Source organism: Gobius niger (genome assembly GCF_951799975.1).
Source record: "Gobius niger genome assembly, chromosome: 13".
Classification (NCBI taxonomy): domain Eukaryota; kingdom Metazoa; phylum Chordata; class Actinopteri; order Gobiiformes; family Gobiidae; genus Gobius; species Gobius niger.
Genome location: NC_136864.1, coordinates 5,683,078 through 5,698,615, shown reverse-complemented (window position 1 = coordinate 5,698,615; position 15,538 = coordinate 5,683,078). Strand labels below are relative to the sequence as shown.

The window sequence follows — 15,538 nt, the reverse complement described above, 5'->3', positions numbered from 1 at the left end:
AAGCTTTTGTTGTTTTTTCATTACTTTTGCGGCTTTGTCATTGTGTTTTATCACTTTTTTGTGGCTTTTGTGTTGCTTTTTTGCTGTGTTTTTGTCTCTTTTTTGTTGTTGTTTTTTTTTGTCATGTTTTTGTCATGTTTATGCCACATCTATGTCACATTTTTGTTGTTTTTGCAGCACATTTTTGTCCCGTGTTTATGCTCGTTTTCGTCGCTATTTTGGCGCTTTTCTTTTGAGCTTTTAGATTTGGGCAAAGCTCGGTTAAGGCGTAAGATTGGAGGTTAAGGAGAAAATTGAGTAATAGTAGGAAATCCTGTTGACTCTCTGGATGAGCAGTTAGTAACAGCTAGTAGCGCATTTTTGTCGCGTGACTCACAAAAAGCGATACAATTGACAAAAAACAATTCTTAAATTGTGCTGCTTGACGTGAGTCCTCCACGTTGGGACTATATGTGATGTAGAGCAAAAAACAGAAAGGAAAAGTTGTGTGTGTCAGTGATCAGTGTGAGGTAGTTGAATAATGTGTCCTCCATTCATTTGTGTACAATACAGTAACAGAACACGGTCTGCACAGGCCAAGACACGTCACAGCAGAGTTACGAAAGACCACTCCACTCTGGATTTTCTATCTCTCGACTTACGCATCTCCGCTGATTTAACTTTTCCACAACAAAGTTATTTGTAAACATCACAAAAACACTTGGTGCGCTTCTAGTGAACTGTGGGAAAATGCTGCTTTGTTTGAACGCCTCGCCTGACCCCGCACTTAAGGATGAAATTAATAACAGCGAGTGGAAGCAGAATGTCTGTATAGATAGACAAGTCTGTAAACAAAACAAAATCATTTGGGTATTGAAAAAAAAAAAAAAAGACTAAGAAGTTAAAGGGATACGGAGTTTATAAATGTTAAAATGAAGTATTTTCCTCCCCCTACATATTCCAACAAAGTCCTAATGTGTAGAATGAGCCCAGACGAGCTTAATATAGAAGGTGCAGTTACACATATGACCTGAGGTGACAGTAGTGAGTAAAAATGGCTAACTTATGTCTAGCCCCTTTAAGAGACATTTAAAGATTCTCACATCCAACAAGAGCTGATGACAGAAAGTTACCAAACAATAATTTGTAAAAAAAAAAAAAATTATCTAAAAAACTATCTCTGTTATTGCCAGCGCGCCTTGGCCACGGCCCGAGAGGTCGGTCCCAAAACGTATTCCTGGGCAGTGGAGACGCTCGCCAAACCGAGCAGACCCAGGCCAGTGGAAATACCCCCCAATTGTTACTATGGAATCTGTTTGGTGCTTGTTGACGTTAGCGATGGTTTGCAAAACTGAGTACGTGTATGTCATATGTGATGTATTACACAATGGTCTGGGTGAATACTTGATTCTGATTGGCTGGTGGGTGTCGGTTAAAAAGTACACCTAGTCCGGCAACAGTTAAATCACGTTCTATATACAGACGGCATCTCTGGAATCGGCCATGTGTGGTCATGTTTGAAAACAGCTAAGGGGGGAAACGATTTGGACAAAAATCTAAACTTTCTTCCTAATTATTCAAAAAGTACTTTAACAAATGCTGAATTATTGATATAGTTTTCTACCCAACAAAGATTCAAAGACATGGAGAGGAGCACGAGCCCATGAATACATAAATAACAGAGAGTGCTAACATGGTGCTTCATGCTAACGCTGGCTAGCGCTAGCTACGACTACCGTTTTTTCACATCTACTGAACAATCTGCTGTGAATTAACATCCATATGGACCCGATTTAGTCTTGACTTTATTTGTATGTGATAAATAAGTTTATATTTAGGCAGTATATTGCTAAAAAGAGTGAAAAATTATGTTTCCCAAAAGATTCTGTTTTCCCGCCCCCTTCTAAGATACAGACGGCATCTCGTCACAGAAGGGGGCGTGGCTTCGCCGAGGGGGAAAACAGAATCTTTCGAGAAACAAAAATTTTCACTCTTTTTAGCCATTTTCTGGTGGAATATGAACTTATTTATCACATAAATAAAGTCAGGTGTAAATCAGGCCCATATGGATATTTTCTCACAGCAGATTGTTCAGTAGAAGTGGAAAAAACGGCAGTTGTAGCTAGCGCTAGCTAACCTTTAGCACTAGCCCGATGCTAACATGTAGCATCAAGTTAGCATTCTCGGTTTTTTATGTATTTATGGGCTGTTGAACCTTTGCTCCTCTCCATGTCTTTGTATCTTTATTTAGTAGAAAATTATATTCATAATTCAGCATTTGTTAAAGTAGTTTTTGAATATGAATATGAATTTGAATGACTTCGCAGAAGAGACCGTTCACGCCTCCATGTTGTCCAGTTATTTCTGATAATGGACACCTCGTCGGGCAGTATCCCTCACTTACAAACGGCTTCATTGTGCAGTAACCAAATTACCGAATTTAGAAAGTTTATAACAAAACGCGACACAAAATGAAGAGAACATTTTATTACACTGAACTGTTATGTATAATGCGGCTTATATGAACTAAGAAACTGTGTTTTCCCAGGAAATGCACCAGGGTTCAATGTTAAATCACCCCAATGTTTCCTGGTATTTGACAGTGTTTATATGGGTGATTTATAAGGGTTGGATTCGTCATATTCCATGCATCTTATTACATTTAAGCTACAGTGCTGTTTCCATCCCACTGTTACTGTGTTGTAAAGTGCTGCCTGTTATTGCTGTTCTTTCAGAGTTGAAAAATCTGAGAATCAAATCACACATCAAACTGCACCTACAACGATATCTCAGGTTCGAATCCCGGGCCATGTAAGGTAAAGTTATATTCCTCCATAGAGTGCTTCAAATATGATCAAATTAAAGACTTCATTTCAGCCTTAGCCACATTGAGTCATCTGCTAAAAAGTGTAAAAGAAACAAAGCCAACAGCATTTGAAACATGCTTTTCCAAGTTATGGTGCCTCTACAAGCCTTGAGTTTACCGTAACTTCATTAAGGCATTTTTAAGCAGAGCCAAAAGTACATTCAGATCGACAAGTTGAAACAATGGATGCAGATTTCAGAAAAAAGCCGCCACGTCAGTGTCACTCCCGGCAAACAGGCAGAGCTTGTTTTATTTAGGTGAAACTTCTCCACATTCATGTCCCTTTACAACAGGGGTATCGAAGTCGTCCGGGTCGAGGGTTCGAAAATCAGCCCCCACAGCAGGGGGGGGGGGGGGGGCGCATATATTGTAAAGGACTGTGGCCTCATAAAAAACAACATCTTACACTTATTGTGTTTCATCAGCCTGTGTCACACGTTTCTCAAAGTGCTGCATGAAGTCATTCACTCCACACTCGATGGCAGTAAGTTACTATTGTAGCCACAGCCACCCTGGGGCAGACTGACCATTTACCACATGGCTATAATATTCTGTTTATATCCTGATCTCTCTTATGTCAGTGCCCTCTGCTGGACACGTGTGGAATTCTGTCCTTTTTAAAATCTAAGCTGCCCCCTAGTGTCTGGAGTGAGCAAACAGGTTATTTCTTTAAAAATCCATAACTCTGCACAGGAATACGAGCGATCGCTGTTATTGTTTACTTCGGGATGTTTGTTAGGCAGCTGATGCATACAGGCCTCTAACTCGGTTTTATAAAATGATAGATCTGTTACAGCGCAAGAGAAGCAATGCCCTGTTTATGGACATTGTTTTTGCTGATTATAGGATTTTAATAAAATGTTTATCAAATATGAAAATGTAAAATGCCTACCACGACCAACGGATGTGAAGACATCGCGACCGCTCGTATGGGCTAGAGACTTGCTATTTATTTATTTTTTTGACATGCTCGGGAATTCATGCTCCTCAAAGAGCCACATGAAATCATCATGCGGCCCGCAGGCCATGACCTTGACACAGGTGCTTTACAATTTAATGCATTTTATTCTTTTTCTCCCCAAGTTTGATGGTGATGATCAGCGTCTTCTGCAACCGCTGGGACAACTACCCGACTGAAGTGCGGCTGCCAGTGTCCGTGTGGATTCGGCCATAAAACAAATCCAACAAACGAATGAGAGTTATCTGGTTACTTCTTTATTTACATTATTTCAAGAGTAATCTGATTGCTGATTAACAAAAAGGATTTCCCCAGGCCGTTTATCTGCCCTATCTCCGTGTTGGGATAAATTCTTAAGTTCGACCTGCAGTTTTTTCTCAGTTGAGAGCGTTGTTTGCTGCATATAGCTACAAACACAGAATAGTGTCCATAATTACAGCCCTTTGAAGAAATTGATACTTGATAAATGAATTCCCAGTATTGCAATTGATTGTAATACATTCCGACATCACTTAACCTCTCAACCCCCACCTTAACCAAGCACATATCTGCCATTCAGCGTTTCCTAAATCTTAAAACTTCCTGAAAATAGCATCAAAATAGCGACAAAAGCGAGATGTAAACAAAAACGTGACAAAAAATGGCAAAAAAGCGACAAAAACATGACCAAAAAAATACAAAATGTCTCAAAAACATGACACAAACATTACAAAAACTCCCCCAAAAATTACAAAAAAATACAAAATGTCACAAAAACATGACACAAACATTACAAAAACTCCCCAAAAAATTACCAAAAAATACAAAAAGTCACAAAAAAATTACCCAAATATTGCACCAAAAAAGCCACAAAAACATGACAAAAAAATGACAAAAAGTCACAAAAAAAATGCCAAAAAAAGTAAGAGAAATGGGGGGAAAAAACATGACAAAAAAGTAAAAAAATACGATGAAAAAGTGACGACAACACGAGACAAAATCTTAGATCAGCTTTGTCGGTCTTCGCTTTCAAATCAGGCTTTACTCTGATCTATAGACTGACCTCCAGTCAGTCCAGAAGCTTTTAGATTTGGGTAAAGCCGAACTGGAGAAAATTCGCTCTGTTAAAGTGGAGGTTAAGAGGTTAAAGCCGAGTCTCTTACTCAGGTTTACAGTCAGGGGTTTGGTTTATGATTAGGGTTAGAAACGGCAAATGTGATATAAGTTGTGTTTCACTCACACAGATCTTACACACAGTCTTAGAAACTAGAAGGTCTTGGCTTTCAAATGAGGCATCACACTGGCATATAGTCTGTAAACTCTCCTGTCAATACGCTTTGAGATTTGGATATGCACTATCGCTTTTTGGACTTTATTTTATAGCACGGACCTTTTAAATGATATGAGGCTCTTTCAGACTTTGCCACTAAAGTTGATTTTTATTTACTTTTCATTAGTCAACAAAAATATCTGGTGATTTTAGTCACAGTTTCAGTCCCGTTGACCACTTGTAATTCGATTTGGGAGAAATGCGCTTGGTTCAGGTGGAGGTGATGAGGTTAAATATCTTGAATTTTTAGACTAGACGAAACTAAGACGAAAGATTTAGACTAAAAATCCTCAGTGAAATGGTATTAAATGCGCTGAGTCTTACCTGAGCTGTTCCTTGAGTGAAAATCCTGCCTCTCAGTGTCTCTGTCCTCGTTTTACTCCTCGTTGCTGATGTTGCTGCAGCGGATTGACTTCAGCGACTTTGGTTTCTTGGAGTTTTCACACAGGCTTCAACACGTCTCTAAAAGCTCATAGAGAGAGAGGAGGAGAGAGAGGAGGAGGAGGAGGAGGAGGAGGAGGAGGAGGAGGAGGAGGAGGAGGAGGAGGAGGAGTGGTCAGAGTAACTCACTCTCTCCAGCCACAGTGACAGCAGACACACTTCCAGGATCACTTCCACTGTCATTTGTGAATAATACTATAGGTGCAGTGTTTGTTTGCTTCAGTGGTTTCAGAAAGTTTCAGATATCTTTTGATTACCTTTAGCAGTCTGGCACTTAGATCAAATGTATTTCCTTCAGGCAAGTTGGCAATCATTCAATCTTCTGACACCTAAGCCACATTTATTATAGATTTTTTTAAAAAGAGAGAGAGAGAGAAATGCAAAGAGATTAGTTAGAAAACGTGAATGAAACTGAACTGTCCCACTTAACTTAACTCCCACCTGAACCGAGCACATTTTCTCCAGTTTGGCTTTACCCCAGTCTTAAAGCTACTGGAAAAAAGCTGTGAAAATAGCAACAAAACTGAGACGAAAAATATTATGGAAATGTGACAAAAAAGGGAGAAAACATTTACAAAAAAGTGACGAAAAATGTATGAAAAAGTGACAAAAATGTCACAAGAAATTGCCAAAAAATGGACGAAAAAATGACAAAAATTTGCCATAAAATGACAAAAATGTGACAAAATGTGACAAAAAAATGACAAAAATGTGACAAAAAAAATGACAAAAATGTGACAAAAAAATGACAAAAATGTGACAAAAAATTGACAAACATTTGATTAAAAAAAATACGAAAAAATGACAAAAAATGTGACAAAATGTGATAAAAATTGACCAAAAAAATGACAAAAAAGTTACAAAAATGAGTTGAATACCCAACAAAAAAATGATGGAAAAAAATTAATCTGACGTGAGGAAAAAGATCCTCTCGGTTCAGGCGGGAGTTAAGAGGTTAAAGCAGTGTTTCCCAACCAGGGGTACGGGGACCTAGCAGGGGGTACTTGAAACTATTTCAGATTGAAAAAAGGGGGAAATGTAACATCATTTTTTATAGGAAAAGCTATATTTTCCAGTAAAATGTGTTGCTTTGGGAGAATTTTTGGTTTATTTTGACTGCAACATTGTCCTTTTTCTTACAAATACCACTTTTAAGTAATTACTCTCTAAATAAACTGTAACACCCTTGAGGTAGGGGATACACGGTTGACCACTGAAAGGCCAAAGTGGTACGAAAGACAAAAAATGTTGGGAACCACTGCTTTAAAGTACAATTTCAACCAAGGTTAGGAAGATAGGAGTTACTTAAAGGAACAGGCCACCGTTTTTCCATACTGAGATATGTTCTTACCTGAGCTTAGACGAGTTGATACGTACCTGACTTTAGTTGGATATTGCAAAATAGGGACAAATGTGAAAACAATGAATACCTGAACATAACTAAATAAAGTGACAAAAATAAACTAAGGGAACAACGTAACCTCAACCTACTTTGTCACAGACCATGCGCTGTTTTTACACATTACTTCATTTTACATTTGTACTTCAATGTGAAATTATCTTGGAACCTCAGCCTAGAACCTCGTGACCCCCACTTTCTGAACCCCCTTCGAACTATTATTCACTGCCCCCTTTCACAATATCTATGACTAAATGTTGCCTCACTACGTTGCACGCCTTTGTGTAAATCAATTTAATGTCAGTCACAGCCTCAAAAGGAAAAATGCCCACCGTGCATCTCAATTCTGTTCCTTCCGGCATTATCTTTTTACGAGCCTTGTATTTCGCAACAGTGAAAACTCACAAGTCGAATCAATGGCTGGCACAAGCGTTAACAGGTTATAAAGACGGGGTAATGGGACGCCCGCATTCCTTGTTCGAACAGGTCTGTATCAACTTCAAGAATGCGGCTTCTGCGAAACGGGCGAAGGAACAGGGAGGACACAATCGGGATTCTGTTAGAGGGAATGTGTACGTGATACGGGGAATATGGATCTTGTTGCATGTACTTAGTGGCAGCAGACAGGAGTAATTGTGTTGGCTGTTAAAAGAGACATGTTAAACTCTCAAGGCTTAATTCGGAGACCCTAAAAAGCAGAAGTTGTTGTGGTAATGCGAAACTATCGGGGGGAAAAGTTTGCAAAAGCAACAGCATGAAGCCAAATGAGAGTCTTTTCTACTTTGCAGTTTGTTCTTTTGTATTTGTTTGAGACACAATCTGGATCAGGGGGGGGTTGGAAAAAGATGTACCACATGTTCAAGAAATGACCGGCAAACAATAGAGTTCGGGAATGTGACGTCATATCGCTAAGCATTATGGGATTTGCAGCAATTGTAAACTAATGGAGATTTTAAAAGTTAAAACACTGGAGTTATTGTTCACATTAAAACACTTGGACCACAGTGAGTTAGATGTATTTACCAGCACCTCAGCAGCTAACGGCTTTTCCCCCCCACTTCTTATACTGTTTTTAGCTAATGTTAGTCAATGGAAATGTATGCTAACAGCTGCAAAGATGGCCGATCTCCATGGTAACTGTGGAAATTCCCGAACTGTATACATTTTTGGGCTCCATCTTGTCTGTACAATTATTTGCATTTTCCCCTTGGCTGTAAATACTGTTTAAGTGGCGCTAGCCCGCAGTTAGCTTTGCCCGTTAGCCTGTTAGCTTCTTCTTCGTGATTCGTGAGTGTGTATTGGTGACTCCGACCCGGTGGCAGTCAAGTTGCAAGAGTGGTTTTCTGGTCAAAGACACCAGGGGGAACACTTGTATTAGCCTACCCCCAGAGGGACTACAGAAAGGATTTATTAAGGTAAACAAGTTACTTAGTGCTGCTTTAACCCCTTAACTCCCACCTGAACCGAGCACATTTTGTCCAGTTTGGCTTTACCCCAGTCCAAAAGCTTCTGGAAAAAAGCTGTGAAAATAGCAACAAAACTGAGACGAAAACATTGATGAAAAAGTGGCAAAAATGTCACAAGAAATGGACAAAAAATGGACGAAAAATGACATAAATGTGACAAATGTGACAAAAATGCGACGAAAAAATGACAAATGTGACAAAAATGTGACAATATGTTTAAAAAAAATGACAAAAATTGGATTAAAAATTTACGAAAAAATGACAAAAATGACGAAAAAATGTGATTAAAAATGACGAAAAAATGACAAAAAATTGAAAAAAATGACAAAAATGTTATAAAAATTTGACAAAAAAATTACACAAATGTGACAAAATGTTACAAAAAAAATGACAAAAATTTGATAAAAAATTGACAAAAAAATGACAAAAATGTGACAAAAATGTGATTAAAAAATGACGAGAAAAATGACAAAAATGTGACAAAAAATGACCAAAAAAATGACAGAAAAGTTACACAAATTAGTTGGATACCCAACAAAAGAATGATGGGAAAAAAATCTGATGACGTGAGGAAAAAGATCCTCTCGGTTCAGGCGGGAGTTAAGAGGTTAAAAGCCCTATACCTAATTTTTGGATAACAAACAATGACAGAGGAAGTCACAGTTTAGTGTTTGGGCATTAAAAAAATGACATATAAAAGCATTACATTTGACTAGTTGCTGACTGTGGAAAGTTATTAAAAGCAACAACAATCTGCTAGAATAAAATGTGGACACGATCAATTTTCTGACTCTTACTGTCCCATGAACACCCAGTAACTGCATTACAAAGCTTCAATGAAAAGATTAAGTTAAATATGAATAAAGTCTTAAAACGGAGAAGAGTTTGTTATGGCATTTTAGTATTTAGTTAGTTAAATTAGTAACCACACTGGCAGGGTCCTGTCTTGGGTCCCCTGCTGGGCCTTTGACTAAACCAGGTAGAGAGACCGGCCTTTCCTGGACCCCAGACGAGGCCCTCGCACCTTTAGACAAAGGTCCCAAATGGCCCATCTCCCCAACAGCGAAAGATCTCCTTCTGCCTCCAAACGCCACCATGATTTCATTACCATGCAAAGTGCCTTGTGGTGGCTGCATTAACATCTCCAACTGTATTACCATTTCTCTGTGTTTCTGGGCTTCCCTTTGTTGTGTATGACCCCTGTCCATGCTGCTCTGTCTGTGGCACTCACCTATAAAGGTAGTGCCAGGGCTGAGCAGAGTAGAGCTTACAATGATCTCCGCGGTCTGTGTAACCCTCTCCGCAAATGCATTTGTGTAATAAACTTCACATGTTGACTAGACAAACTTCTCTTTAAGCTTTATTAAGCAAGAAAATCCACAACAATTTTGGCGTTGTTGGCAAGTCTTTAGCTATAATTTGTTTTCGGCGTGGAGACGACGGTGCGTTTTGGCCGACCTGGGAAGACCAGCCTCAGTACCTCAGCTAGCTTTTGAGACGAAGGAGGGCACACGTTTGTCTCCCGCAGGACAAGTTTTTTGGCTAACACAGGACCTTAAAAGAACCTGCTTGTGGTGAGTTTTGTTGTCTTTTCAAATGTGTAAGCCCAGGGCAGCGCTTGAGTGTACACGTTTTCTTGATTTATTTACGTATTTTAAGTTATTTCTGTTCATTGCCATTTGTGTAGCCGGCCGGTCCGATCCATAGAACGCGAGACAGAAGGCTGCGGCTACGTGAGGTTAGCGCGATTTGTCTGTAAGAGACAATGGGGATTTCAGGAGTCCCATTATAATGGCATTAGAAAAACGGGTTGGTTTGGCTTGAAAAACAGCTGAACAAAGGCAAAACCAGTAACAAAAAAAAAAATAGCGTGCAGAAAGACATTGCACGCCTAGAACATCTAAACATGATGTTATAGACACAGAGGTAGGTTCCTTTGTGGTTAGAAATGTTTTTCGGTACTTTGTTTAGTTGCGTGTGTGTGTAGACTTATATTCTAGCGGCTGCGCGTTAGTGTTGCTTCGAAAAGCAAGCCTGAACTCTTTGCGTCTCAGCCGGCCCGTTCCGATCCAAAAACGCGCGCCTGTTATGGTTGTAAACTAACAGGGGGGGATCCGAACGCCCGAAAGTGGGGAAGAGCAGGAGGGACTAAGCGGGTTAGATCGTATTTGTCTGTAAAAAAAAAAAATGGGGAAAATGGGGAAAAGTCAATGTAGAGATACTAAAAAAAAAAGAAATTTAAGCTTCTTTCTTTTAGTTGGATTCCTTTGTGACTAGAAATGTTTTTATTTTTTTTATTTTTTGGACAATTATGAGGTAATGTGAACATTTTGTTAGACAAAAACAAATGTTAAATGTAATGTGGAACTGTTATTGCCGACCTATAAGTAAGTAGTAAATAAAACAAAACAAAAAAAAAAAACATAAAAAATAAATTAAATAAAATGGGAAAGTTAAGAGAGCAATGACTGCAGAACTTTAATATGGACAGGTAATGTTCCATAACAAATTTAATACTTTACGATTTTGAACGCAATGTGTAAAAGAGCAGCATACTGGCAGATTTTGCTTTTTGTCTTTCACAGATGTTTCTTTCTGCTGGTACTAGCTCAAACTGGACGGTCTTCTCCACGCCTGAACTGTGCCTGAAACTCCACTCAAATAGCCCTGAAGACAAAGACAAACTCGTAAGTGCCTGCTACAACAACTCCAGCCACAGCACACTGGACACGTGGCTCGTCCACACTGCATCAACCAGCTCTTCAGCAGAAGAGTCTGGAACACTTTGGAAGACCAAAGTGTAACACTGCATGGACACCGGACACAGCCATGAGAGCTGGGTAAAGGACTGTGGCCGAAGAACAGGCAAAGCGAGAGATGGACAAATATGCATTATTATCCTCAGTGGAGGACGCTGGCAGTGAAGCCAACTCGAAGTGGGCTTTTATACGGACATTACATCACTGGGCAGTTGGAGGTGGAGAAGACCAGAAAGGATGAGACGACTTAGAAAGGATCCACATGGTGTGAGTAGAGCGAGATGCTGCATCGCAGTAAAACGCAGTCTTTTGTTTTGTTTTATTTTGCTGCGTCTTTGGGTTGATCGAAATAGAAAGACACTTCCACTGTTTGGGGTAAATTAAGAGGTATAGGCGGTTTTACATAATGTGATTTGATGTCAGCTATGCCCCATTTTGTCTATTCACCAGGTTTGCATTAGGGAAAAAATAGATAGATAAGAAAAAATTGGAGAGCAACCTTCACCAAAAAGATGGGAAGGGATGAAATTTTATCCAAACAGACATCTTTTTCATAATCTGATGGACAGATGCCAAAATGTATGCTGAGGATCGCCTCAACTCAGAATGATTAAAGGATTAAAACTTTTATTGGCAGCCAAGAGCTGATCTTCTAAACTGAATTAGACAAAGACCTAAAATGTTCTTTCTACATAATGCAAAAAACACAGGTTGCATTACTACAAATATTTGTCACGTGAACCAGGTGAAATCAAAATGGGACTAATCATCTTCAAAACAAAACAACGTATTGTATAATGTGGTTTCACATTTTCTTTGTGCAAAACTTATGTCACGTCGGTAACTCGGGTCTTCGTCTTCCTTCTTTTTGTTGTTGTTCAAGATATCAGCTAACTTCTGATGCTTTTGAGTTTACCTTTTTGTGTACTTTGGGGTTGTTTTTTCTCTGATTTTTTCTCTTTATTTTTAAGTCCCCCATGATGAAGTACATGGATGCATCCCTACAAGAAAGACAATCAGGCTTTCAAAATAAGAGCGCTCACCAAATTCTGTGCAAACAATGTGAAAATCCAGCCCAAAGGAAATAGAAATTTTCCAACAGATTCCGTGGGTTGAAAAAAAACACATGATGAAGGCCTCATCACACAAAACTTGATTTTTTTTACTTGACCTGACGACTATCTGCGCAAGCGACTTCTGTGTTGTGTTTTGTGTCTTTGTCGGTTGCTGTGTGCGTGCGCGTGTCTGTTTGTTTTGTCATGCATCTCTGGTACTGATTACAGGCGTAGATGCGACTTGTAATATGAACATGATGACAAAATTCTTCCAACAGGCTGAGCCTCGTATATAATAACCACTAACCACTAACAAACCTGAAACTAACAACTTTTTGTTCTATAGCAGGTGGAGACCGGCTGCAGACAAACGCTTTGACACATAATACGTGTCAAAAGGGGGGATATTGGGTGTTGGTTGAATAAGAAGATATTTTAATGCTGTCAGAAAGTAAATTGTTTTGTCACAAGATCTGCCTCACAGAATGAATGGAGGCCCATGGCCAAGGCCCATGGGCACAAAGTGACCACGGAGAACCTCGCTGGAGGGAAGCGCCGAGGGGACGACATGGATCCACGCCAACCACTGCTAGGGGATGCTGCCACAGATGACCCCAGAACGCTGACACCGATGGTGGGGACGGAGCAGGCACAACCGCGGCTCCCGACGCTGAAGGGGTGGGCTGTTGTGCGACCTCCGACGCTGGAACCGGCCAACAACAACAACAACAACAACAACAACAACGAGAGACACCCCGAGAAGAACACAACGCTCCGACTCCCACGTGTCCAACTCTCCTGCCCAAGGCCATCTCTGACCCCCGAGACTCGGCCCAAACGAGTGTGGGGAAGGCCCCAAAGAGAGTCTCGTCGCAAGCCGTGAACATTTGCCTTGCACAGGAAAGACTGCTGAACTCCCGCATAGCATGCCTCGGACAGATAAGGCTGGCATTGACTCTTGCACTATATGCAGGCCTCACACATTCTACAGGTTTCTTGCTAATTTTGCCTTTGGCTGAAGGTTTACGGTGACACAATGTTTGCAGCTATAATGTGTTCCTTTTATTGACAAATGTGTTTCTTCTCTCGTGAACTTGTCCCTTATTGAAGAGTCTGTACTTGGGTGACGGCATTTTGCCCATCAAACAACTCCTGTTTTACTTTGTGTCAATGTTTCTCCCGAACACAAGTTTGACGGTGGTGTGATTTCAATGTCTCTGATGCTTAACTGAATGTGATTTATACAAAAACTGGATTTTGTAATCATCAAGGGAAAGGAGTGTTATGGCATTTTAGTATTTAGTTAGTTAAATTAGTAACCACACTGGCAGGGTCCTGTCTTGGGTCCCCTGCTGGGCCTTTGACTAAACCAGGTAGAGAGACCGGCCTTTCCTGGACCCCAGACGAGGCCCTCGCACCTTTAGACAAAGGTCCCAAATGGCCCATCTCCCCAACAGCGAAAGATCTCCTTCTGCCTCCAAACGCCACCATGATTTCATTACCATGCAAAGTGCCTTGTGGTGGCTGCATTAACATCTCCAACTGTATTACCATTTCTCTGTGTTTCTGGGCTTCCCTTTGTTGTGTATGACCCCTGTCCATGCTGCTCTGTCTGTGGCACTCACCTATAAAGGTAGTGCCAGGGCTGAGCAGAGTAGAGCTTACAATGATCTCCGCGGTCTGTGTAACCCTCTCCGCAAATGCATTTGTGTAATAAACTTCACATGTTGACTAGACAAACTTCTCTTTAAGCTTTATTAAGCAAGAAAATCCACAACAAGTTCCACGTGCCACAGTTTCAGGAATGTAATTTTATTTTTGTTTCAAGCCATTCAAATCTTTTCTTGCACTCATTAAAAACTACTTCCTATTAAAATGTCCTATATTTATGAATACTTTATGAATATGCTCAGGCCTTATAGCTTAACCTCTAACCACCCGCCAAAACCAAATCCATTCTCTCCTCTTTGCCATTGTCGTCACTTTTTATTTCTCTTATGTGTTTTTGTCACTTTTTTATTACTTTTTTGCTGCTCTTCTGTCACTTTTTTCTGCTGGATTTTTGTCATTTTTTCTGCTGGATTTTTGTCATTTTTTCTGCTGGATTTTTGTCATTTTTTTGCTGTTTTTTTGTCATTTTTTCTGCTGGATTTTTGTCATTTTTTCTGCTGGATTTTTGTCATTTTTTTGCTGTTTTTTGTCATTTTTTCTGCTGTTTTTTTGTCTTTTTTTGCTGGATTTTTGTCATTTTTTCTGCTGGATTTTTGACATTTTTTCTGCTGGATATTATTCTTTTTTTGCTGGATTTTTGTCACTTTTTTGCTGGATTTGTGTCTTCTTTTTTTTGCTGGATTTTTGGTCACTTTTTAGCTTTTTTTGTTGCGTTTACATCCTCATTTTCTTCTTGTTTTTTGCCTCTGTTTTGAAGAAGCTTTTAGATTTGGAGAATTTGGAGAAAACATGTTCAGGTGGGAGTTAAGAGGTTAAACTTTAATGTTACATGTGAAAGCCATAGCCTGACGCAGAAAATGTCTTTCTTCTTCTGTTTTGCAATTGCTCTATCTGCTGGTGTATCTGTGCATTACAAGTGAGGCCTAATGCATTTTAAACAGAAACTCTCCAATCAGTGAGTGAAACAGATGACATGTAGGGCATGAGGGGGAAAATGTCTCTATTGCTGTCAGTAAAATTCACCAAGAGTGACCTGCAACAGTAGTTTTCTCTTTCCTCAGAAAGAAGGTCCCAGGTGGAAAAAACAGGAACCAAATAAATATGACATCCTTAGAGACCACGTTTGGATCTGTTGGGCCCAGGGAGAGCATTCAAGGAAGTGACTTGGTTGTTTCAGCTCAAATGAATGATACAAATTTAAAAGAACTGCTCTTGTATAGGCTAGATTAGCATTATTGTTATGTTTCTAGGTGACAGATATTTCAGTGTAGGTGTCGAAAAGAGTGTCGTTCAGGTATCAGGATCATAAACCAAGTATTGTGAAAGAAATGTAGCGGTACCCAGCCCCGTTCATCAGCAACGCTAAACTTTCTTCCCAAAGGCGGACTAAATGAAGTCAGTCTTTATTCAAACCTGTTAGTTTCAGTCTCAACCCTTCTCCCACCTTTTCTGGTCGACACCTGTTCATCGCCCTGTCCCGGGCTGCGGCTCGGCCTCATTAGCGTGACAGTGTCCTCCAGGTTTGGGATGCACAAGAACAATGGAATCTAAATCCTCCATTTCTGTTCATGGAAGGATTTGTTTATTGTTTGTTTCAGGTTTTTGTTGGTCGCTTCCAACTTCACCCCCGTTTGG

At 39.9% G+C, this 15,538-nt stretch overlaps 1 protein-coding gene across 1 annotated transcript in view; it reads right to left on the bottom strand.

Moving 5' to 3' along the window:
* sdr39u1 (short chain dehydrogenase/reductase family 39U, member 1) overlaps positions 1–15,538 on the bottom strand; it is a 185,131-nt gene that overhangs the window by 35,978 nt on the left and 133,615 nt on the right. The gene's annotated exons all lie outside the window — the stretch shown is intronic.